The following is a 27,129-nucleotide window of genomic DNA, read 5'->3' as shown; positions in this document are numbered from 1 at the left end:
ATACATCCCTCATCTTCATTAATTTCCCTCTACCCACTTCTACCCTCTACTCCTAATACCTCCCTCACCTTCATTCATTTTCCTCTACCCGCTTCTACCCTCTACTCCTAATACCTTCCTCATCCTCATTCATTTCCCTCTACCCACTTCTACCCTCTACCCCCAATACCTCCCTCATCTTCATTCATTTGCCTCTACCCGCTTCTACCCTCTACTCCTAATACCTTCCTCATCTTCATTCATTGCCCTCTACCTGCTTCTACCCTCTACTCCTAATACCTTCCTCATCTACATTCATTTCCCTCTACCCACTTCTTCCGTCTACTCCTAATACCTTCCTCATCTTCATTCATTTCCCTCTACCCACTTCTAACCTATACTCCTAATACCTTCCTCATCTTCATTCATTTCCCTCTACCCACTTCTAACCTATACTCCTAATACCTCCCTCATCTTCAGTAATGTCCCTCTACCCACTTCTACCCTCTACTCCTAATACCTCCCTCATCTTCATTCATTTCCCTCCACCCGCTTCTACCCTCTACTCCTAATACCTTCCTCATCTTCATTCATTTCCCTCTACCCGCTTCTACCCTCTACTCCTAATACTTCCCTCATCTTCTTTTATTTCCCCCTACCCGCTTCTACCCTCTACTCCTAATACCTTTACCATCTTCATTCATTTTCCTCTACCCACTTCTACCCTCTACTCCTAATACCTCCCTCTTCTTCATTAATTTCCCTCTACCCGCTTCTACCCTCTACTCCTAATACCTTCCTCATCTTCATTCATTGCCCTCTACCCGCTTCTACCCTCTACTCCTAATACCTTCCTCATCTTCATTAATTTCCTTCTACCCGCTTCTACCCTCTACTCCTAATACCTTCCTCAAGTTCATTATTTTCCTCTTCCCGCTTCTACCCTCTACTCCTAATACCTTCCTCATCTTCATTTATTTCCTCTACCCACTTCTACCCTCTACTCCTAATACCTTCTTCATCTTCATTCATTTCCCTCTACCCGCTTCTACCCTCTACTCCTAATACTTCCCTCATCTTCTTTTATTTCCCCCTACCCGCTTCTACCCTCTACTCCTAATACCTTTACCATCTTCATTCATTTTCCTCTACCCACTTCTACCCTCTACTCCTAATACCTCCCTCTTCTTCATTAATTTCCCTCTACCCGCTTCTACCCTCTACTCCTAATACCTTCCTCATCTTCATTCATTGCCCTCTACCCGCTTCTACCCTCTACTCCTAATACCTTCCTCATCTTCATTAATTTCCTTCTACCCGCTTCTACCCTCTACTCCTAATACCTTCCTCAAGTTCATTCATTTCCCTCTTCCCGCTTCTACCCTCTACTCCTAATACCTTCCTCATCTTCATTTATTTCCTCTACCCACTTCTACCCTCCACTCCAAATACCTTCCTTGTCTTCATTAATTCCCTCTACCCACTTCTAACCTATAGTCCTAATACCTTCCTCATCTTCATTCATTTCCCTCTACCCACTTCTAACCTATACTCCTAATACTTCCCTCATCTTCATTAATTTCCCTCTACCCACTTCTACCCTCTACTCCTAATACCTCCCTCACCTTCATTCATTTTCCTCTACCCGCTTCTACCCTCTACTCCTAATACCTTCCTCATCCTCATTCATTTCCCTCTACCCACTTCTACCCTCTACCCCCAATACCTCCCTCATCTTCATTCATTTGCCTCTACCCGCTTCTACCCTCTACTCATAATACCTTCCTCATCTTCATTCATTGCCCTCTACCCGCTTCTACCCTCTACTCCTAATACCTTCCTCATCTACATTCATTTCCCTCTACCCACTTCTACCGTCTACTCCTAATACCTTCCTCATCTTCATTCATTTCCCTCTACCCACCTCTAACCTATACTCCTAATACCTTCCTCATCTTCATTCATTTCCCTCTACCCACTTCTAACCTATACTCCTAATACCTCCCTCATCTTCAGTAATGTCCCTCTACCCACTTCTACCCTCTACTCCTAATACCTCCCTCATCTTCATTCATTTCCCTCCACCCGCTTCTACCCTCTACTCCTAATACCTTCCTCATCTTCATTCATTTCCCTCTACCCGCTTCTACCCTCTACTCCTAATACTTCCCTCATCTTCTTTTATTTCCCCCTACCCGCTTCTACCCTCTACTCCTAATACCTTTACCATCTTCATTCATTTTCCTCTACCCACTTCTACCCTCTACTCCTAATACCTCCCTCTTCTTCATTAATTTCCCTCTACCCGCTTCTACCCTCTACTCCTACTACCTTCCTCATCTTCATTCATTGCCCTCTACCCGCTTCTACCCTCTACTCCTAATACGTTCCTCATCTTCATTAATTTCCTTCTACCCGCTTCTACCCTCTACTCCTAATACCTTCCTCAAGTTCATTCATTTCCCTCTTCCCGCTTCTACCCTCTACTCCTAATACCTTCCTCATCTTCATTTATTTCCTCTACCAGCTTCTACCCTCTACTCCTAATACCTCCCTCATCTTCATTCATTGCCCTCTACCCGCTTCTACCCTCTACTCGTAATACCTCCCTCATCTTCATTCATTGCCCTCTACCCGCTTCTACCCTCTACTCCTAATAACTCCCTGATCTTCATTCATTTCCCTCTACCCGCGTCTACCCTCTACTCCTAATACCTTTCTCATCTTCATTCATTTCCCTCTACCCGCTTCTGCAGTCTACTCCCAATACCTCCCTCATCTTCATTAATTTCCCTCTACCCTCTTCTACACTCTACTCCTAATACCGTCCTCATCTTCATTCATTGCCCTCTACCCGCTTCTACCCTCTACTCCTAATACCTCCCTCATCTTCATTCATTGCCCTCTACCCGCTTCTACCCTCTACTCCTAATACCTTCCTCATCTTCATTCATTGCCCTCTACCCGCTTCCACCCACTACTCCTAATACCTCTCTCATCTTCATTCATTACCCTCTACCCGCTTCTACCCTCTACTCCTAATACCTCCCTCATCTTCTTTCATTTCCCTCTACCTGCTTCTACCCTCTACTCCTAATACCTCCCTCATCTTCATTAATTTCTCTCTACCTGCTTCTACCCTCTACTCCTAATACCTTCCTCATCCTCATTCATTTCCCTCTACCCACTTCTAACCTATACTCCTAATACTTCCCTCATCTTCATTAATTTCCCTCTACCCACGTCTACCCTCTACTCCTAATACCTCCCTCATCTTCATTCATTTCCCTCTACCTGCTTCTACCCTCTACTCCTAATACCTTCCTCATCCTCATTCATTTCCCTCTACCCACTTCTACCCTCTACCCTCAATACCTCCCTCATCTTCATTAATTTGCCTCTACCCACTTCTACCCTCTACTCCTAATACCTTCCTCATCTTCATTCATTGCCCTCTACCCGCTTCTACCCTCTACTCCTAATACCTTCCTCATCTACATTCATTTCCCTCTACCCACTTCTACCCTCTACTCCTAATACCTTCCTCATCTTCATTCATTTCCCTCTACCCACTTCTAACCTATACTCCTAATACCTTCCTCATCTTCATTCATTTCCCTCTACCCACTTCTAACCTATACTCCTAATACCTCCCTCATCTTCAGTAATTTCCTTCTACCCACTTCTACCCCCTACTCCTAATACCTCCCTCATCTTCATTCATTTCCCTCTACCCGCTTCTACCCTCTACTCCTAATACCTTCCTCATCTTCATTCATTGCCCTCTACCCGCTTCTACCCTCTACTCCTAATACCTCCCTCATCTTCATTCATTGCCCTCTACCCGCTTCTACCCTCTACTCCTAATACCTTCCTCATCTTCATTCATTGCCCTCTACCCGCTTCCACCCACTACTCCTAATACCTCTCTCATCTTCATTCATTACCCTCTACCCGCTTCTACCCTCTACTCCTAATACCTCCCTCATCTTCTTTCATTTCCCTCTACCTGCTTCTACCCTCTACTCCTAATACCTCCCTCATCTTCATTAATTTCTCTCTACCTGCTTCTACCCTCTACTCCTAATACCTTCCTCATCCTCATTCATTTCCCTCTACCCACTTCTAACCTATACTCCTAATACTTCCCTCATCTTCATTAATTTCCCTCTACCCACGTCTACCCTCTACTCCTAATACCTCCCTCATCTTCATTCATTTCCCTCTACCTGCTTCTACCCTCTACTCCTAATACCTTCCTCATCCTCATTCATTTCCCTCTACCCACTTCTACCCTCTACCCTCAATACCTCCCTCATCTTCATTAATTTGCCTCTACCCACTTCTACCCTCTACTCCTAATACCTTCCTCATCTTCATTCATTGCCCTCTACCCGCTTCTACCCTCTACTCCTAATACCTTCCTCATCTACATTCATTTCCCTCTACCCACTTCTACCCTCTACTCCTAATACCTTCCTCATCTTCATTCATTTCCCTCTACCCACTTCTAACCTATACTCCTAATACCTTCCTCATCTTCATTCATTTCCCTCTACCCACTTCTAACCTATACTCCTAATACCTCCCTCATCTTCAGTAATTTCCCTCTACCCACTTCTACCCCCTACTCCTAATACCTCCCTCATCTTCATTCATTTCCCTCTACCCGCTTCTACCCTCTACTCCTAATACCTTCCTCAGCTTCATTCATTTCCCTCTACCCGCTTCTACCCTCTACTCCTAATACCTCCCTCATCTTCTTTTATTTCCCGTTACCCGCTTCTACCCTCGACGCCTAATACCTTTATCATCTTCATTCATTTTCCTCTACCCACTTGTACCCTGTACTCCTAATACCTCCCTCTTCTTCATTAATTTCCCTCTACCCGCTTCTACCCTCGACGCCTAATACCTTTATCATCTTCATTCATTTTCCTCTACCCACTTGTACCCTGTACTCCTAATACCTCCCTCTTCTTAATTAATTTCCCTCTACCCGCTTCTACCCTCGACGCCTAATACCTTTATCATCTTCATTCATTGCCCTCTACCCACTTCTACCCTCTACTCCTAATACCTTCCTCATCTTCATTCATTGCCCTCTACCCACTTCTACCCCCTACTCCTAATACCTCCCTCATCTTCATTCATTTCCCTCTACCCGCTTCTACCCTCTACTCCTAATACCTTCCTCATCTTCATTCATTTCCCTCTACCCGCTTCTACCCTCTACTCCTAATACCTCCCTCATCTTCTTTTATTTCCCGTTACCCGCTTCTACCCTCGACGCCTAATACCATACTCATCTTCATTCATTTCCCTCTACCCGCTTCTACGCTCTACTCCTAATACCTTCCTCATCTTCATTCATTTTCCTCTACCCACTTGTACCCTGTACTCCTAATACCTCCCTCTTCTTCATTAATTTCCCTCTACCCGCTTCTACCCTCTGCGCCTAATACCTTCCTCATCTTCATTCATTTCCCTCTACCCGCTTCTACCCTCTACTCCTAATACCTTCCTCATCTTCATTCATTGCCCTCTACCCACTTCTACCCTCTACTCCTAATACCTTCCTCATCTTCATTAATTTCCATTTTCCCGCTTCTACCCTCTACTCCTAATACCTTCCTCATCTTCATTCATTTCCCTCTTCCCGCTTCTACCCTCTACTCATAATGCCTTCCTCATCTTCATTTATTTCCCTCTACCCGCTTCTACCCTTTACTCCTAATACCTCCCACATCCTCATTCATTTCCCTCTTCCCGCTTCTACCCTCTACTCCTAATGCCTTCCTCATCTTCATTCATTGCCCTCTACCTGCTTCTACCCTCTACTCCTAATACCTCCCTCTTCTTCATTAATTTCCCTCTAGCCGCTTCTACCCTCGACGCCTAATACCTTTATCATCTTCATTCATTGCCCTCTACCCGCTTCTACCCTCTGCGCCGAATACCTTCCTCATCTTCATTCATTTCCCTCTTCCCGCTTCTACCCTCCACTCCTAATGCCTTCCTCATCTTCATTTATTGCCCTCTACCTGCTTCTACCCTCTACTTCTAATAACTCCCTGATCTTCATTAATTTCCCTCTACTCGCTTCTACCCTCTACTCCTAACACCTTCCTCATCTTCATTCATTGCCCTCTACCCAATTCTACACTCTACTCCCAATACCACCCTCATCTTCATTTATTTCCCTCTACCCTCTTCTACCCTCTATTCCTAATACCTTCCTCATCTTCATTAATTTCCTTCTACCCGCTTCTACCCTCTACTCCTAATACCATTCATTTCCCTCTTCCCGCTTCTACCCTCTACTCCTAATACCTTCCTCATCTTCATTCATTTCCCTCTTCGCACTTCTACGCTTTACTCCTAATACCTCCCCATCTTCATTAATTTCCCTCTACCCATTTCTACCCTCTACTCCTAATACCTTCCTCATCTTCATTAATTTCCCTCTTCCCGCTTCTACCCTCTACTCCTAATACCTTCCTCATCTTCATTCATTTCCCTCTTCCCGCTTCTACCCTCTACTCCTAATGCCTTCCTCATCTTCATTTATTTCCCTCTACCCGCTTCTACCCATTACTCCTAATACCTCCCACATCTTCATTCATTGCCCTCTACCCGCTTCTACCCTCTACTCCTAATACCTCCCTCATCTTCATTCATTGCCCTCTACCTGCCTCTACCCTCTACTTCTAATAGCTCCCTGATCTTCATTAATTTCCCACTACTCGCTTCTACCCTCTACTCCTAACACCTTCCTCATCTTCATTCATTTCCCTCTACCCACTTCTACACTCTACTCCCAATAACTCCCTCATCTTCATTTATTTCACTCTACCCGCTTCTACCCTCTACTCCTAATACCTTCCTCATCTTCATTAATTTCCTTCTACCCACTTCTACCCTCTACTCCTAATACCTTCCTCAAGTTCATTCATTTCCCTCTTCCCGCTTCTACCCTCTACTCCTAATACCTTCCTCATCTTCATTCATTTCCCTCTTCGCACTTCTACGCTTTACTCCTAATACCTTCCTCATCTTCATTTATTTCCCTCTACCCGCTTCTACCCTCTACTCCTAATACCTCCCTCATCTTCATTCATTGCCCTCTACCTGCCTCTACCCTCTACTTCTAATAACTCCCTGATCTTCATTAATTTCCCTCTACTCGCTTCTACCCTCTACTCCTAACACCTTCCTCATCTTCATTCATTTCCCTCTACCCACTTCTACACTCTACTCCCAATAACTCCCTCATCTTCATTTATTTCCCTCTACCCGCTTCTACCCTCTACTCCTAATACCTTCCTCATCTTCATTAATTTCCTTCTACCCACTTCTACCCTCTACTCCTAATACCTTCCTCATCTTCATTAATTTCCCTCTTCCCGCTTCTACCCTCTACTCCTAATACCTTCCTCATCTTCATTAATTTCCCTCTACCCGCTTCTACCCTTTACTCCTAATACCTCCCACATCTTCATTCATTGCCCTCTACCCGCTTCTACACTCTACTCCTAATACCTCCCTCATCTTCATTCATTGCCCTCTACCTGCTTCTACCCTCTACTTCTAATAACTCCCTGATCTTCATTAATTTCCCTCTACTCGCTTCTACGCTCTACTCCTAACACCTTCCTCATCTTCATTCATTTCCCTCTCCCCACTTCTACACTCTACTCCCAATACCTCCCTCATCTTCATTCATTTCCCTCTACCCACTTCTACACTCTACTCCCAATACCTTCCTCATCTTCATTCATTTCCCTCTACCCGCTTCTACCCTCTACCCCCAATACCTCCCTCATCTTCATTCATTTGCCTCTACCCGCTTCTACCCTCTACTCATAATACCTTCCTCATCTTCATTCATTGCCCTCTACCCGCTTCTACCCTCTACTCCTAATACCTTCCTCATCTACATTCATTTCCCTCTACCCACTTCTACCGTCTACTCCTAATACCTTCCTCATCTTCATTCATTTCCCTCTACCCACCTCTAACCTATACTCCTAATACCTTCCTCATCTTCATTCATTTCCCTCTACCCACTTCTAACCTATACTCCTAATACCTCCCTCATCTTCAGTAATGTCCCTCTACCCACTTCTACCCTCTACTCCTAATACCTCCCTCATCTTCATTCATTTCCCTCCACCCGCTTCTACCCTCTACTCCTAATACCTTCCTCATCTTCATTCATTTCCCTCTACCCGCTTCTACCCTCTACTCCTAATACTTCCCTCATCTTCTTTTATTTCCCCCTACCCGCTTCTACCCTCTACTCCTAATACCTTTACCATCTTCATTCATTTTCCTCTACCCACTTCTACCCTCTACTCCTAATACCTCCCTCTTCTTCATTAATTTCCCTCTACCCGCTTCTACCCTCTACTCCTACTACCTTCCTCATCTTCATTCATTGCCCTCTACCCGCTTCTACCCTCTACTCCTAATACGTTCCTCATCTTCATTAATTTCCTTCTACCCGCTTCTACCCTCTACTCCTAATACCTTCCTCAAGTTCATTCATTTCCCTCTTCCCGCTTCTACCCTCTACTCCTAATACCTTCCTCATCTTCATTTATTTCCTCTACCAGCTTCTACCCTCTACTCCTAATACCTCCCTCATCTTCATTCATTGCCCTCTACCCGCTTCTACCCTCTACTCGTAATACCTCCCTCATCTTCATTCATTGCCCTCTACCCGCTTCTACCCTCTACTCCTAATAACTCCCTGATCTTCATTCATTTCCCTCTACCCGCGTCTACCCTCTACTCCTAATACCTTTCTCATCTTCATTCATTTCCCTCTACCCGCTTCTGCAGTCTACTCCCAATACCTCCCTCATCTTCATTAATTTCCCTCTACCCTCTTCTACACTCTACTCCTAATACCGTCCTCATCTTCATTCATTGCCCTCTACCCGCTTCTACCCTCTACTCCTAATACCTCCCTCATCTTCATTCATTGCCCTCTACCCGCTTCTACCCTCTACTCCTAATACCTTCCTCATCTTCATTCATTGCCCTCTACCCGCTTCCACCCACTACTCCTAATACCTCTCTCATCTTCATTCATTACCCTCTACCCGCTTCTACCCTCTACTCCTAATACCTCCCTCATCTTCTTTCATTTCCCTCTACCTGCTTCTACCCTCTACTCCTAATACCTCCCTCATCTTCATTAATTTCTCTCTACCTGCTTCTACCCTCTACTCCTAATACCTTCCTCATCCTCATTCATTTCCCTCTACCCACTTCTAACCTATACTCCTAATACTTCCCTCATCTTCATTAATTTCCCTCTACCCACGTCTACCCTCTACTCCTAATACCTCCCTCATCTTCATTCATTTCCCTCTACCTGCTTCTACCCTCTACTCCTAATACCTTCCTCATCCTCATTCATTTCCCTCTACCCACTTCTACCCTCTACCCTCAATACCTCCCTCATCTTCATTAATTTGCCTCTACCCACTTCTACCCTCTACTCCTAATACCTTCCTCATCTTCATTCATTGCCCTCTACCCGCTTCTACCCTCTACTCCTAATACCTTCCTCATCTACATTCATTTCCCTCTACCCACTTCTACCCTCTACTCCTAATACCTTCCTCATCTTCATTCATTTCCCTCTACCCACTTCTAACCTATACTCCTAATACCTTCCTCATCTTCATTCATTTCCCTCTACCCACTTCTAACCTATACTCCTAATACCTCCCTCATCTTCAGTAATTTCCTTCTACCCACTTCTACCCCCTACTCCTAATACCTCCCTCATCTTCATTCATTTCCCTCTACCCGCTTCTACCCTCTACTCCTAATACCTTCCTCATCTTCATTCATTGCCCTCTACCCGCTTCTACCCTCTACTCCTAATACCTCCCTCATCTTCATTCATTGCCCTCTACCCGCTTCTACCCTCTACTCCTAATACCTTCCTCATCTTCATTCATTGCCCTCTACCCGCTTCCACCCACTACTCCTAATACCTCTCTCATCTTCATTCATTACCCTCTACCCGCTTCTACCCTCTACTCCTAATACCTCCCTCATCTTCTTTCATTTCCCTCTACCTGCTTCTACCCTCTACTCCTAATACCTCCCTCATCTTCATTAATTTCTCTCTACCTGCTTCTACCCTCTACTCCTAATACCTTCCTCATCCTCATTCATTTCCCTCTACCCACTTCTAACCTATACTCCTAATACTTCCCTCATCTTCATTAATTTCCCTCTACCCACGTCTACCCTCTACTCCTAATACCTCCCTCATCTTCATTCATTTCCCTCTACCTGCTTCTACCCTCTACTCCTAATACCTTCCTCATCCTCATTCATTTCCCTCTACCCACTTCTACCCTCTACCCTCAATACCTCCCTCATCTTCATTAATTTGCCTCTACCCACTTCTACCCTCTACTCCTAATACCTTCCTCATCTTCATTCATTGCCCTCTACCCGCTTCTACCCTCTACTCCTAATACCTTCCTCATCTACATTCATTTCCCTCTACCCACTTCTACCCTCTACTCCTAATACCTTCCTCATCTTCATTCATTTCCCTCTACCCACTTCTAACCTATACTCCTAATACCTTCCTCATCTTCATTCATTTCCCTCTACCCACTTCTAACCTATACTCCTAATACCTCCCTCATCTTCAGTAATTTCCCTCTACCCACTTCTACCCCCTACTCCTAATACCTCCCTCATCTTCATTCATTTCCCTCTACCCGCTTCTACCCTCTACTCCTAATACCTTCCTCAGCTTCATTCATTTCCCTCTACCCGCTTCTACCCTCTACTCCTAATACCTCCCTCATCTTCTTTTATTTCCCGTTACCCGCTTCTACCCTCGACGCCTAATACCTTTATCATCTTCATTCATTTTCCTCTACCCACTTGTACCCTGTACTCCTAATACCTCCCTCTTCTTCATTAATTTCCCTCTACCCGCTTCTACCCTCGACGCCTAATACCTTTATCATCTTCATTCATTTTCCTCTACCCACTTGTACCCTGTACTCCTAATACCTCCCTCTTCTTAATTAATTTCCCTCTACCCGCTTCTACCCTCGACGCCTAATACCTTTATCATCTTCATTCATTGCCCTCTACCCACTTCTACCCTCTACTCCTAATACCTTCCTCATCTTCATTCATTGCCCTCTACCCACTTCTACCCCCTACTCCTAATACCTCCCTCATCTTCATTCATTTCCCTCTACCCGCTTCTACCCTCTACTCCTAATACCTTCCTCATCTTCATTCATTTCCCTCTACCCGCTTCTACCCTCTACTCCTAATACCTCCCTCATCTTCTTTTATTTCCCGTTACCCGCTTCTACCCTCGACGCCTAATACCATACTCATCTTCATTCATTTCCCTCTACCCGCTTCTACGCTCTACTCCTAATACCTTCCTCATCTTCATTCATTTTCCTCTACCCACTTGTACCCTGTACTCCTAATACCTCCCTCTTCTTCATTAATTTCCCTCTACCCGCTTCTACCCTCTGCGCCTAATACCTTCCTCATCTTCATTCATTTCCCTCTACCCGCTTCTACCCTCTACTCCTAATACCTTCCTCATCTTCATTCATTGCCCTCTACCCACTTCTACCCTCTACTCCTAATACCTTCCTCATCTTCATTAATTTCCATTTTCCCGCTTCTACCCTCTACTCCTAATACCTTCCTCATCTTCATTCATTTCCCTCTTCCCGCTTCTACCCTCTACTCATAATGCCTTCCTCATCTTCATTTATTTCCCTCTACCCGCTTCTACCCTTTACTCCTAATACCTCCCACATCCTCATTCATTTCCCTCTTCCCGCTTCTACCCTCTACTCCTAATGCCTTCCTCATCTTCATTCATTGCCCTCTACCTGCTTCTACCCTCTACTCCTAATACCTCCCTCTTCTTCATTAATTTCCCTCTAGCCGCTTCTACCCTCGACGCCTAATACCTTTATCATCTTCATTCATTGCCCTCTACCCGCTTCTACCCTCTGCGCCGAATACCTTCCTCATCTTCATTCATTTCCCTCTTCCCGCTTCTACCCTCCACTCCTAATGCCTTCCTCATCTTCATTTATTGCCCTCTACCTGCTTCTACCCTCTACTTCTAATAACTCCCTGATCTTCATTAATTTCCCTCTACTCGCTTCTACCCTCTACTCCTAACACCTTCCTCATCTTCATTCATTGCCCTCTACCCAATTCTACACTCTACTCCCAATACCACCCTCATCTTCATTTATTTCCCTCTACCCTCTTCTACCCTCTATTCCTAATACCTTCCTCATCTTCATTAATTTCCTTCTACCCGCTTCTACCCTCTACTCCTAATACCATTCATTTCCCTCTTCCCGCTTCTACCCTCTACTCCTAATACCTTCCTCATCTTCATTCATTTCCCTCTTCGCACTTCTACGCTTTACTCCTAATACCTCCCCATCTTCATTAATTTCCCTCTACCCATTTCTACCCTCTACTCCTAATACCTTCCTCATCTTCATTAATTTCCCTCTTCCCGCTTCTACCCTCTACTCCTAATACCTTCCTCATCTTCATTCATTTCCCTCTTCCCGCTTCTACCCTCTACTCCTAATGCCTTCCTCATCTTCATTTATTTCCCTCTACCCGCTTCTACCCATTACTCCTAATACCTCCCACATCTTCATTCATTGCCCTCTACCCGCTTCTACCCTCTACTCCTAATACCTCCCTCATCTTCATTCATTGCCCTCTACCTGCCTCTACCCTCTACTTCTAATAGCTCCCTGATCTTCATTAATTTCCCACTACTCGCTTCTACCCTCTACTCCTAACACCTTCCTCATCTTCATTCATTTCCCTCTACCCACTTCTACACTCTACTCCCAATAACTCCCTCATCTTCATTTATTTCACTCTACCCGCTTCTACCCTCTACTCCTAATACCTTCCTCATCTTCATTAATTTCCTTCTACCCACTTCTACCCTCTACTCCTAATACCTTCCTCAAGTTCATTCATTTCCCTCTTCCCGCTTCTACCCTCTACTCCTAATACCTTCCTCATCTTCATTCATTTCCCTCTTCGCACTTCTACGCTTTACTCCTAATACCTTCCTCATCTTCATTTATTTCCCTCTACCCGCTTCTACCCTCTACTCCTAATACCTCCCTCATCTTCATTCATTGCCCTCTACCTGCCTCTACCCTCTACTTCTAATAACTCCCTGATCTTCATTAATTTCCCTCTACTCGCTTCTACCCTCTACTCCTAACACCTTCCTCATCTTCATTCATTTCCCTCTACCCACTTCTACACTCTACTCCCAATAACTCCCTCATCTTCATTTATTTCCCTCTACCCGCTTCTACCCTCTACTCCTAATACCTTCCTCATCTTCATTAATTTCCTTCTACCCACTTCTACCCTCTACTCCTAATACCTTCCTCATCTTCATTAATTTCCCTCTTCCCGCTTCTACCCTCTACTCCTAATACCTTCCTCATCTTCATTAATTTCCCTCTACCCGCTTCTACCCTTTACTCCTAATACCTCCCACATCTTCATTCATTGCCCTCTACCCGCTTCTACACTCTACTCCTAATACCTCCCTCATCTTCATTCATTGCCCTCTACCTGCTTCTACCCTCTACTTCTAATAACTCCCTGATCTTCATTAATTTCCCTCTACTCGCTTCTACGCTCTACTCCTAACACCTTCCTCATCTTCATTCATTTCCCTCTCCCCACTTCTACACTCTACTCCCAATACCTCCCTCATCTTCATTCATTTCCCTCTACCCACTTCTACACTCTACTCCCAATACCTTCCTCATCTTCATTAATTTCCTTCTACCCGCTTCTACCCTCTACTCCTAATACCTTCCTCAAGTTCATTCATTTCCCTCTTCCCGCTTCTACCCTCTACTCCTAATACCTTCCTCATCTTCATTCATTTCCCTCTTCGCACTTCTACGCTTTACTCCTAATACCTCCCCCATTTTCATTCATTTCCCTCTACCCATTTCTACCCTCTACTCCTAATACCTTCCTCATCTTAATTAATTTCCCTCTTCCCGCTTCTACCCTCTACTCCTAATACCTTCCTCATCTTCATTCATTTCCCTCTTCGCACTTCTACGCTTTACTCCTAATACCTTCCTCATCTTCATTTATTTCCCTCTACCCGCTTCTACCCTCTACTCCTAATACCTCCCTCATCTTCATTCATTGCCCTCTACCCGCTTCTACCCTCTACTCGTAATTCCTCCCTCATCTTCATTCATTGCCCTCTACCCGCTTCTACCCTCTACTCGTAATACCTCCCTCAACTTCATTCATTGCCCTCTACCCGCTTCTACCCTCTACTCCTAATACCTTCCTCATTAATTTCCTTCTACCCGCTTCTACCCTCTTCTCCTAATACCTCCCTCATCTTCATTCATTGCCCTCTACCCGCTTCTACCCTCTACTCGTAATACCTCCCTAAACTTCATTCATTGCCCTCTACCTGCTTCTACCCTCTACTCCTAATACCTTCCTCATCCTCATTCATTTCCCTCTACCCACTTCTAACCTATACTCCTAATACTTCCCTCATCTTCATTAATTTCCCTCTACCCACTTCGACCCTCTACTTCTAATACCTCCCTCATCTTCATTCATTTTCCTCTACCCGCTTCTACCCTCTACTCCTGATACCTTCCTCATCCTCATTCATTTCCCTCTACCCACTTCTACCCTCTACCCCAATACCTCCCTCATCTTCATTCATTTGCCTCTACCCGCTTCTACCCTCTACTCCTAATACCTTCCTCATCTTCATTCATTGCCCTCTACCCGCTTCTACCGTCTACTCCTAATACCTTCCTCATCTACATTCATTTCCCTCTACCCACTTCTACCGTCTACTCCTAATACCTTCCTCATCTTCATTCATTTCCCTCTACCCACTTCTAACCTATACTCCTAATACCTTCCTCATCTTCATTCATTTCCCTCTACCCACTTCTAACCTATACTCCTAATACCTCCCTCATCTTCAGTAATGTCCCTCTACCCACTTCTACCCTCTACTCCTAATACCTCCCTCATCTTCATTCATTTCCCTCCACCCGCTTCTACCCTCTACTCCTAATACCTTCCTCATCTTCATTCATTTCCCTCTACCCGCTTCTACCCTCTACTCCTAATACTTCCCTCATCTTCTTTTATTTCCCCCTACCCGCTTCTACCCTCTACTCCTAATACCTTTACCATCTTCATTCGTTTTCCTCTACCCACTTCTACCCTCTACTCCTAATACCTCCCTCTTCTTCATTAATTTCCCTCTACCCGCTTCTACCCTCTACTCCTAATACCTTCCTCATCTTCATTCATTGCCCTCTACCCGCTTCTACCCTCTACGCCTAATACCTTCCTCATCTTCATTCATTTCCCTCTACCCGCTTCTACCCTCTACTCCTAATACCTCCCCATCTTCATTCATTTCCCTCTACCCACTTCTACCCTCTACTCCTAATACCTTCCTCATTTTCATTAATTTCCCTCTTCACGCTTCTACCCTCTACTCCTAATACCTTCCTCATCTTCATTAATTTCCCTCTTCCCGCTTCTAGCCTCTACTCCTAATGCCTTCCTCATTTTCATTTATTTCCCTCTACCCGCTTCTACCCTTTACTCCTAATACCTCCCACATCTTCAGTCATTGCCCTCTAACCGCTTCTACCCTCTACTCCTAATACCTCCCTCATCTTCATTCATTGCCCTCTACCTGCTTCTACCCTCTACTTCTAATAACTCCCTGATCTTCATTAATTTCCCTCTACTCGCTTCTACCCTCTACTCCTAACACCTTCCTCATCTTAATTCATTTCCCTCTATCCACTTCTACACTCTACTCCCAAAACCTCCCTCATCTTCATTTATTTCCCTCTACCCGCTTCTACCCTCTACTCCTAATACCTTCCTCATCTTCATTAATTTCCTTCTACCCGCTTCTACCCTCTACTCCTAATACCTTCCTCAAGTTCATTCATTTCCCTCTTCCCGCTTCTACCCTCTACTCCTAATACCTTCCTCATCTTCATTCATTTCCCTCTTCGCACTTCTACGCTTTACTCCTAATACCTCCCTCTTCTTCATTAATTTCCCTCTACCCGCTTCTACCCTCAACGCCTAATACCTTTATCATCTTCATTCATTTCCCTCTACCCGCTTCTACCCTCTACTCCTAATCCCTTCCTCATCTTCATTCATTGCCCTCTACCTGCTTCTACCCTCTACTCCTAATACCTCCCTCTTCTTCATTAATTTCCCTCTACCCGCTTCTACCCTCGACGCCTAATACCTTTATCATCTTCATTCATTGCCCTCTTCCCGCTTCTACCCTCTACTCCTAATACCTTCCTCATTCATTTCCCCCTACCCACTTCTACCCTCTACCCCCAATACCTCCCTCATCTTCATTCATTTGCCTCTACCCGCTTCTACCCTCTACTCCTAATACCTTCCTCATCTTCATTCATTGCCCTCTACCCGCTTCTACCCTCTACTCCTAATACCTTCCTCATCTAAATTCATTTCCCTCTACCCACTTCTACCCTCTACTCCTAATACCTTCCTCATCTTCATTCATTTCCCTCTACCCACTTCTAACCTATACTCCTAATACCTTCCTCATCTTCATTCATTTCCCTCTGCCCACTTCTAACCTATACTCCTAATACCACCCTCATCTTCAGTAATTTCCCTCTACCCACTTCTACCCTCTACTCCTAATACCTCCCTCATCTTCAGTAATTTCCCTCTACCCACTTCTACCCTCTACTCCTAATACCTTCCTCATCTTCATTCATTTCCCTCTACCCGCTTCTACCCTCTACTCCTAATACCTCCCTCATCTTCTATTATTTCCCGTTACCCGCTTCTACCCTCGAAGCCTAATACCTTTATCATCTTCATTCATTTTCCTCTACCCACTTCTACCCTCTACTCCTAATACCTCCCTCTTCTTCATTAATTTCCCCCTACCCGCTTCTACCCTCGACGCCTAATACCTTTATCATCTTCATTCATTGCCCTCTACCCGCTTCTACCCTCTGCGCCTAATACCTTCCTCATCTTCATTCATTGCCCTCTACCCGCTTCTACCCTCTGCGCCTAATACCTTCCTCATCTTCATTCATTTCCCTCTACCCGCTTCTACCCTCTACTCCTAATACCTTCCTCATCTTCATTAATTTCCCTCTTCCCGCTTCTACCCTCTACTCCTAATACCTTCCTCATCTTCATTCATTTCCCTCTTCCCACATCTACCCTCTACTCCTAATGCCTTCCTCATCTTCATTTATTTCCCTCTACCCGCTTCTACCCTTTACTCCTAATACCTCCCACATCCTCTTTCATTTCCCTCTTCCCGCTTCTACCCTCTACTCCTAATGCCTTCCTCTTCTTCATTAATTTCCCTCTACCCGCTTCTACCCTCAACGCCTAATACCTTTATCATCTTCATTCATTGCCCTCTACCCGCTTCTACCCTCTGCGCCTAATACCATCCTCATCTTCATTCATTTCCCTCTTCCCGCTTCTACCCTCTACTCCTAATGCCTTCCTCATCTTCATCCATTGCCCTCTACCTGCTTCTACCCTCTACTTCTAATAACTCCCTGATCTTCATTAATTTCCCTCTACTCGTTTCTACCCTCGACTTCTAACACCTTCCTCATCTTCATTCATTTCCCTCTACCCACTTCTACACTCCACTCCCAATACCTCCCTCATCTTCATTTATTTCCCTCTACCCTCTTCTACCCTCTACTCCTAATACCTTCCTCATCTTCATTAATTTCATTCTACCCGCTTCTACCCTCTACCGCTAATACCTTCCTCAAGTTCATTCATTTCCCTCTTCCCGCTTCTACCCTCTACTCCTAATACCTTCCTCATCTTCATTCATTTCCCTCTTCGCACTTCTACTCTTTACTCCTAATACCTCCCCATCTTCATTAATTTCCCTCTAACCATTTCTACCCTCTACTCCTAATACCTTCCTCATCTTCAATAATTTCCCTCTTCCCGCTTCTACCCTCTACTCCTAATACCTTCCTCATCTTCATTCATTTCCCTCTTCCCGCTTCTACCCTCGACTCCTAATGCCTTCCTCATCTTCATTTATTTCCCTCTACCTGCTTCTACCCATTACTCCTAATACCTCCCACATTTTCATTCATTGCCCTCTACCCGCTTCTACCCTCTACTCCTAATACCTCCCTCATCTTCATTCATTGCCCTCTACCTGCCTCTACCCTCTACTTCTAATAACTCCCTGATCTTCATTAATTTCCCGCTACTCGCTTCTACCGTCTACTCCTAACACCTTCCTCATCTTCATTCATTTCCCTCTTCCCGCTTCTACCCTCTACTCCTAATGCCTTCCTCATCTTCATTTATTTCCCTCTACCCGCTTCTACCCTCTACTCCTAATACCTCCCTCATCTTCATTCATTGCCCTCTACCTGCCTCTACCCTCTACTTCTAATAACTCCCTGATCTTCATTAATTTCCCTCTACTCGCTTCTACCCTCTACTCCTAACACCTTCCTCATCTTCATTCATTTCCCTCTACCCACTTCTACACTCTATTCCCAATAACTCCCTCATCTTCATTTATTTCCCTCTACCCGCTTCTACCCTCTACTCCTAATACCTTCCTCATCTTCATTAATTTCCTTCTACCCACTTCTACCCTCTACTCCTAATACCTTCCTCAAGTTCATTCATTTCCCTCTTCCCGCTTCTACCCTCTACTCCTAATACCTTCCTCATCTTCATTCATTTCCCTCTTCGCACTTCTACGCTTTACTCCTAATACCTTCCTCATCTTCATTTATTTCCCTCTACCCGCTTCTACCCTCTACTCCTAATACCTCCCTCATCTTCATTCATTGCCCTCTACCTGCCTCTACCCTCTACTTCTAATAACTCCCTGATCTTCATTAATTTCCCTCTACTCGCTTCTACCATCTACTCCTAACACCTTCCTCATCTTAATTCATTTCCCTCTACCCACTTCTACACTCTACTCCCAATACCTCCCTCATCTTCATTTATTTCCCTCTACCTGCTTCTACCCTCTACTCCTAATACCTTCCTCATCTTCATTAATTTCCTTCTACCCACATCTACCCTCTACTCCTAATACCTTCCTCATCTTCATTAATTTCCCTCTTCCCGCTTCTACCCTCTACTCCTAATACCTTCCTCATCTTCATTCATTTCCCTCTTCCCGCTTCTACCCTCTACTCCTAATGCCTTCCTCATCTTCATTCATTGCCCTCTACCCGCTTCTACCCTCTACTCCTAATACCTCCCTCATCTTCATTCATTGCCCACTACCTGCTTCTACCCTCTACTTATAATAACTCCCTGATCTTCATTAATTTCCCTCTACTCGCTTCTACCCTCTACTCCTAACACCTCCTCATCTTCATTCATTTCCCTCTACCCACTTCTACACTCTACTCCCAATACCTCCCTCATCTTCATTCATTTCCCTCTACCCACTTCTACAATCTACTCCCAATACCTTCCTCATCTTCATTAATTTCCTTCTACCCGCTTCTACCCTCTACTCCTAATACCTTCCTCAAGTTCATTCATTTCCCTCTTCCCGCTTCTACCCTCTACTCCTAAAACCTTCCTCATCTTCATTCATTTCCCTCTTCACACTTCTATGCTTTACTCCTAATACCTCCCCCATCTTCATTCATTTCCCTCTACCCATTTCTACCCTCTACTCCTAATACCTTCCTCATCTTCATTAATTTCCCTCTTCCCGCTTCTACCCTCTACTCCTAATACCTTCCTCATCTTCATCCATTTCCCTCTTCCTGCTTCTACCCTCTACTCCTAATGCCTTCCTCATCTTCATTTATTTCCCTCTACCCGCTTCTACCCTTTACTCCTAACATCTCCCACATCTTCATTCATTGCCCTCTACCCGCTTCTACCCTCTACTCCTAATACCTCCCTCATCTTCATTCATTGCCCTCTACCGGTCTCTACCCTCTACTTCTAATAACTCCCTGATCTTAATTAATTTCCCTCTACTTGCTTCGACCCTCTACTCCTAACACCTTCCACATCTTCATTCATTTCCCTCTACCCACTTCTACACTCTACTCCCAATAACTCCCTGATCTTCATTCATTTCCCTCTACCCGCTTCTACCCTCTACTCCTAATACCTTCCTCATCTTCATTAATTTCCTTCTACCCACTTCTACCCTCTACTCCTAATACCTTCCTCAAGTTCATTCATTTCCCTCTTCCCGCTTCTACCCTCTACTCCTAATACCTTCCTCATCTTCATTCATTTCCCTCTACCCGCTTCTACCCTCTACTCCTAATACCTCCCTCATCTTCTATTATTTCCCGTTACCCGCTTCTACCCTCAACGCCTAATACCTTTATCATCTTCATTCATTGCCCTCTACCCGCTTCTACCCTCTGCGCCTAATACCTTCCTCATCTTCATTCATTTCCCTCTACCCGCTTCTACCCTCTACTCCTAATACCTTCCTCATCTTCATTCATTGCCCTCTACCCACTTCTACCCTCTACTCCTAATACCTTCCTCATCTTCATTAATTTCCCTCTTCCCGCTTCTACCCTCTACTCCTAATACCTTCCTCATCTTCATTCATTTCCCTCTTCCCACATCTACCCTCTACTCCTAATGCCTTCCTCATCTTCATTTATTTCCCTCTACCCGCTTCTACCCTTTACTCCTAATACCTCCCACATCCTCTTTCATTTCCCTCTTCCCGCTTCTACCCTCTACTCCTAATGCCTTCCTCATCTTCATTCATTGCCCTCTACCTGCTTCTACCCTCTACTCCTAATACCTCCCTCTTCTTCATTAATTTCCCTCTACCTGCTTCTACCCTCTACTTCTAATAACTCCCTGATCTTCATTAATTTCCCTCTACTCGCTTCTACCCTCTACTCCTAACACCTCCTCATCTTCATTCATTTCCCTCTACCCACTTCTACACTCTACTCCCAATACCTCCCTCATCTTCATTCATTTCCCTCTACCCACCTCTACACTCTACTCCCAATACCTTCCTCATCTTCATTAATTTCCTTCTACCCGCTTCTACCCCCTACTCCTAATACCTTGATCAAGTTCATTCATTTCCCTCTTCCCGCTTCTACCCTCTACTCCTAAAACCTTCCTCATCTTCATTCATTTCCCTCTTCACACTTCTATGCTTTACTCCTAATACCTCCCCCATCTTCATTCATTTCCCTCTACCCATTTCTACCCTCTACTCCTAATACCTTCCTCATCTTCATTAATTTCCCTCTTCCCGCTTCTACCCTCTACTCCTAATACCTTCCTCATCTTCATCCATTTCCCTCTTCCTGCTTCTACCCTCTACTCCTAATGCCTTCCTCATCTTCATTTATTTCCCTCTACCCGCTTCTACCCTTTACTCCTAACACCTCCCACATCTTCATTCATTGCCCTCTACCCGCTTCTACCCTCTACTCCTAATACCTCCCTCATCTTCATTCATTGCCCTCTACCGGTCTCTACCCTCTACTTCTAATAACTCCCTGATCTTAATTAATTTCCCTCTACTTGCTTCGACCCTCTACTCCTAACACCTTCCTCATCTTCATTCATTTCCCTCTACCCACTTCTACACTCTACTCCCAATAACTCCCTCATCTTCATTTATTTCCCTCTACCCGCTTCTACCCTCTACTCCTAATACCTTCCTCATCTTCATTAATTTCCTTCTACCCGCTTCTACCCTCTACTCCTAATACCTCCCTCATCTTCATTCATTGCCCTCTACCCGCTTCTACCCTCTACTCGTAATTCCTCCCTCATCTTCATTCATTGCCCTCTACCCGCTCTACCCTCTACTCGTAATACCTCCCTCAACTTCATTCATTGCCCTCTACCTGCTTCTACCCTCTACTCCTAATACCTTCCTCATCCTCATTCATTTCCCTCTACCCACTTCTAACCTATACTCCTAATACTTCACTTATCTTCATTAATTTCCCTCTACCCACTTCTACCCTCTACTCCTAATACCTCCCTCATCTTCATTCATTTTCCTCTACCCGCTTCTACCCTCTACTCCTAATACCTTCCTCATCCTCATTCATTTCCCTCTACCCACTTCTACCCTCTACCCCAATACCTCCCTCATCTTCATTCATTTGCCTCTACCCGCTTCTACCCTCTACTCCTAATACCTTCCTCATCTTCATTCATTGCCCTCTACCCGCTTCTACCCTCTACTCCTAATACCTTCCTCATCTACATTCATTTCCCTCTACCCACTTCTACCGTCTACTCCTAATACCTTCCTCATCTTCATTCATTTCCCTCTACCCACTTCTAACCTATACTCCTAATACCTCCCTCATCTTCAGTAATGTCCCTCTACCCACTTCTACCCTCTACTCCTAATACCTCCCTCATCTTCATTCATTTCCCTCCACCCACTTCTACCCTCTACTCCTAATACCTTCCTCATCTTCATTCATTTCCCTCTACCCGCTTCTACCCTTTACTCCTAATACTTCCCTCATCTTCTTTTATTTCCCCCTACCCGCTTCTACCCTCTACTCCTAATACCTTTACCATCTTCATTCATTTTCCTCTACCCACTTCTACCCTCTACTCCTAATACCTCCCTCTTCTTCATTAATTTCCCTCTACCCGCTTCTACCCTCTATTCCTAATACCTTCCTCATCTTCATTCATTGCCCTCTACCCGCTTCTACCCTCTACGCCTAATACCTTCCTCATCTTCATTCATTTCCCTCTACCCGCTTCTACCCTCTACTCCTAATACCTCCCCCATCTATATTCATTTCCCTCTACCCACTTCTACCCTCTACTCCTAATACCTTCCTCATCTTCATTCATTTCCCTCTTCACGCTTCTACCCTCTACTCCTAATACCTTCCTCATCTTTATTGATTTCCCTCTTCCCGCTTCTAGCCTCTACTCCTAATGCCTTCCTCATCTTCATTTATTTCCCTCTACCCGCTTCTACCCTTTACTCCTAATTCCTCCCACATCTTCAGTCATTGCCCTCTACCCGCTTCTACCCTCTACTCCTAATACCTCCCTCATCTTCATTCATTGCCCTCTACCTGCTTCTACCCTTCTTCTAATAACTCCCTGATCTTCATTAATTTCCCTCTACTCGCTTCTACCCTCTACTCCTAACACCTTCCTCATCTTAATTCATTTCCCTCTACCCACTTCAACACTCTACTCCCAATACCTCCCTCATCTTCATTCATTTCCCTCTACCCACTTCTAACCTATACTCCTAATACCTCCCTCATCTTCAGTAATGTCCCTCTACCCACTTCTACCCTCTACTCCTAATACCTCCCTCATCTTCATTCATTTCCCTCCACCCACTTCTACCCTCTACTCCTAATACCTTCCTCATCTTCATTCATTTCCCTCTACCCGCTTCTACCCTTTACTCCTAATACTTCCCTCATCTTCTTTTATTTCCCCCTACCCGCTTCTACCCTCTACTCCTAATACCTTTACCATCTTCATTCATTTTCCTCTACCCACTTCTACCCTCTACTCCTAATACCTCCCTCTTCTTCATTAATTTCCCTCTACCCGCTTCTACCCTCTATTCCTAATACCTTCCTCATCTTCATTCATTGCCCTCTACCCGCTTCTACCCTCTACGCCTAATACCTTCCTCATCTTCATTCATTTCCCTCTACCCGCTTCTACCCTCTACTCCTAATACCTCCCCCATCTATATTCATTTCCCTCTACCCACTTCTACCCTCTACTCCTAATACCTTCCTCATCTTCATTGATTTCCCTCTTCCCGCTTCTAGCCTCTACTCCTAATGCCTTCCTCATCTTCATTTATTTCCCTCTACCCGCTTCTACCCTTTACTCCTAATACCTCCCACATCTTCAGTCATTGCCCTCTACCCGCTTCTACCCTCTACTCCTAATACCTCCCTCATCTTCATTCATTGCCCTCTACCTGCTTCTACCCTTCTTCTAATAACTCCCTGATCTTCATTAATTTCCCTCTACTCGCTTCTACCCTCTACTCCTAACACCTTCCTCATCTTAATTCATTTCCCTCTACCCACTTCAACACTCTACTCCCAATACCTCCCTCATCTTCATTTATTTCCCTCTACCTGCTTCTACCCTCTACTCCTAATACCTTCCTCATCTTCATTAATTTCCTTCTACCCGCTTCTACCCTCTACTCCTAATACCTTCCTCAAGTTCATTCATTTCCCTCTTCCCGCTTCTACCCTCTACTCCTAATACCTTCCTCATCTTCATTCATTTCCCTCTTCGCACTTTTACGCTTTACTCCTAATACCTCCCCCATCTTCATTCATTTCCCTCTACCCACTTCTACCCTCTACTCCTAATACCTTCCTCATCTTCATTAATTTCCCTCTTCCCGCTTCTACCCTCTACTCCTAATACCTTCCTCATCTTCATTCATTTCTCTCTTCCCGCTTCTACCCTCTACTCCTAATACCTTCCTCATCTTCATTTATTTCCCTCTACCCGCTTCTACCCTTTACTCCTAATACCTCCCACATCTTCATTCATTGCCCTCTACCCGCTGCTACCCTCTACTCCTAATACCTCCCTCATCTTCATTCATTGCCCTCTACCTGCTTCTACCCTCTACTTGTAATAACTCCCTGATCTTCATTAATTTCCCTCTACTCGCTTCTACCCTCTACTCCTAACCCCTTCCTCATCTTCATTCATTTCCCTCTACCCACTTCTACACTCTACTCCCAATACCTCCCTCCTCTTCATTTATTTCCCTCTACCCGCTTCTACCCTCTACTCCTAATACCTTCCTCATCTTCATTAATTTCCTTCTACCCGCTTCTACTCTCTACTCCTAATACCTTCCTCAAGTTCATTCATTTCCCTCTTCCCGCCTCTACCCTCTACTCGTAATACCTTCCTCATCTTCATTCATTTCCCTCTTCGCACTTCTACACTTTACTCCTAATACCTTCCTCATCTTCATTTATTTCCTCTACCCGCTTCTACCCTCTACTCCTAATACCTTCCTCATCTTCATTAATTTCTCTCTTCCCGCTTCTACCCTCTACTCCTAATGCCTTCCTCATCTTCATTTATTTCCCTCTACCCGCTTCTACCCTTTACTCCTAATACCTCCCTCATCTTCATTCATTGCCCTCTACCCGCTTCTACCCTCTACTCGTAATACCTCCCTCATCTTCATTCATTGCTCTATACCCGCTTCTACCCTCTACTCGTAATACCTCCCTCATCTTCATTCATTGCCCTCTACCCGCTTCTACCCTCTACTCCTAATAACTCCCTGATCTTCATTCATTTCCCTCTACCCGCTTCTACCCTCTACTCCTAATACCTTTCTCATCTTCATTCATTTCCCTCTACCCGCTTCTACACTCTACTCCCAATACCTCCCTCATCTTCATTAATTTCCCTCTACCCTCTTCTACCTCTACTCCTAATACCTTCCTCATCTTCATTCATTGCCCTCTACCCGCTTCTACCCTCTACTTCTAACACCTCCCTCATCTTCATTCATTGCCCTGTACCCGCTTCTACCGTCTACTCCTAATACCTTCATCATCTTCATTAATTTTCCTCTACCCACTTCTATTTTCTACTCCCAATACCTCCCTCATCTTCATTCATTTCCCTCTACCCGCTTCTATCCTCTACTCCTAATACCTTCCTCATCTTCATTCATTGCCCTCTACCCGCTTCTACCCACTACTCCTAATACCTCTCTCATCTTCATTCATTACCTCTACCCGCTTCTACCCTCTACTCCTAATACCTCCCTCATCTTCTTTCATTTCCATCTACCTGCTTCTACCCTCTACTCCTAATACTTCCCTCATCTTCATTCATTTCCCTCTACCTGCTTCTACCCTCTACTCCTAATACCTTCCTCATCCTCATTCATTTCCCTCTACCCACTTCTAACCTATACTCCTAATACTTCCCTCATCTTCATTAATTTCCCTCTACCCACTTCTACCCTCTACTCCTAATACCTCTCTCATCTTCATTCATTTCCCTCTACCTGCTTCTACCCACTACTCCTAATACCTTCCTCATCCTCATTCATTTCCCTCTACCCACTTCTACCCTCTACCCCAACACCTCCCTCATCTTCATTCATTTGCCTCTACTCGCTTCTACCCTCTACTCCTAATACCTTCCTCATCTTCATTCATTGCCCTCTACCCGCTTCTACCCTCTACTCCTAATACCTTCCTCATCTACATTCATTTTCCTCTACCCACTTCTACCCTCTACTCCTAATACCTTCCTCATCTTCATTCATTTCCCTCTACCCACTTCTAACCTATACTCCTAATACCTTCCTCATCTTCATTCATTTCCCTCTACCCACTTCTAACCTATACTCCTAATACCTCCCTCATCTTCAGTAATTTCCCTCTACCCACTTCTACACTCTACTCCCAATAACTCCCTCATCTTCATTTATTTCCCTCTACCCGCTTCTACTCTCTACTCCTAATACCTTCCTCATCTTCATTAATTTCCTTCTACCCACTTCTACCCTCTACTCCTAATACCTTCCTCAAGTTCATTCATTTCCCTCTTCCCTCTTCTACCCTCTACTCCTAATACCTTCCTCATCTTCATTCATTTCCCTCTACCCGCTTCTACCCTCTACTCCTAATACCTCCCTCATCTTCTATTATTTCCCGTTACCCGCTTCTACCCTCAACGCCTAATACCTTTATCATCTTCATTCATTGCCCTCTACCCGCTTCTACCCTCTGCGCCTAATACCTTCCTCATCTTCATTCATTTCCCTCTACCCGCTTCTACCCTCTACTCCTAATACCTTCCTCATCTTCATTCATTGCCCTCTACCCACTTCTACCCTCTACTCCTAATACCTTCCTCATCTTCATTAATTTCCCTCTTCCCGCTTCTACCCTCTACTCCTAATACCTTCCTCATCTTCATTCATTTCCCTCTTCCCACATCTACCCTCTACTCCTAATGCCTTCCTCATCTTCA

The sequence above is a fragment of the Ambystoma mexicanum genome, chromosome 7p (genome assembly GCF_040938575.1).
Source record: "Ambystoma mexicanum isolate Mex_15411 chromosome 7p, UKY_AmexF1_1, whole genome shotgun sequence".
NCBI classification, from domain to species: Eukaryota; Metazoa; Chordata; class Amphibia; order Caudata; family Ambystomatidae; genus Ambystoma; species Ambystoma mexicanum.
The sequence above is the reverse complement of the archived record's forward strand: the minus strand, read 5'-3'. Positions refer to the sequence as shown.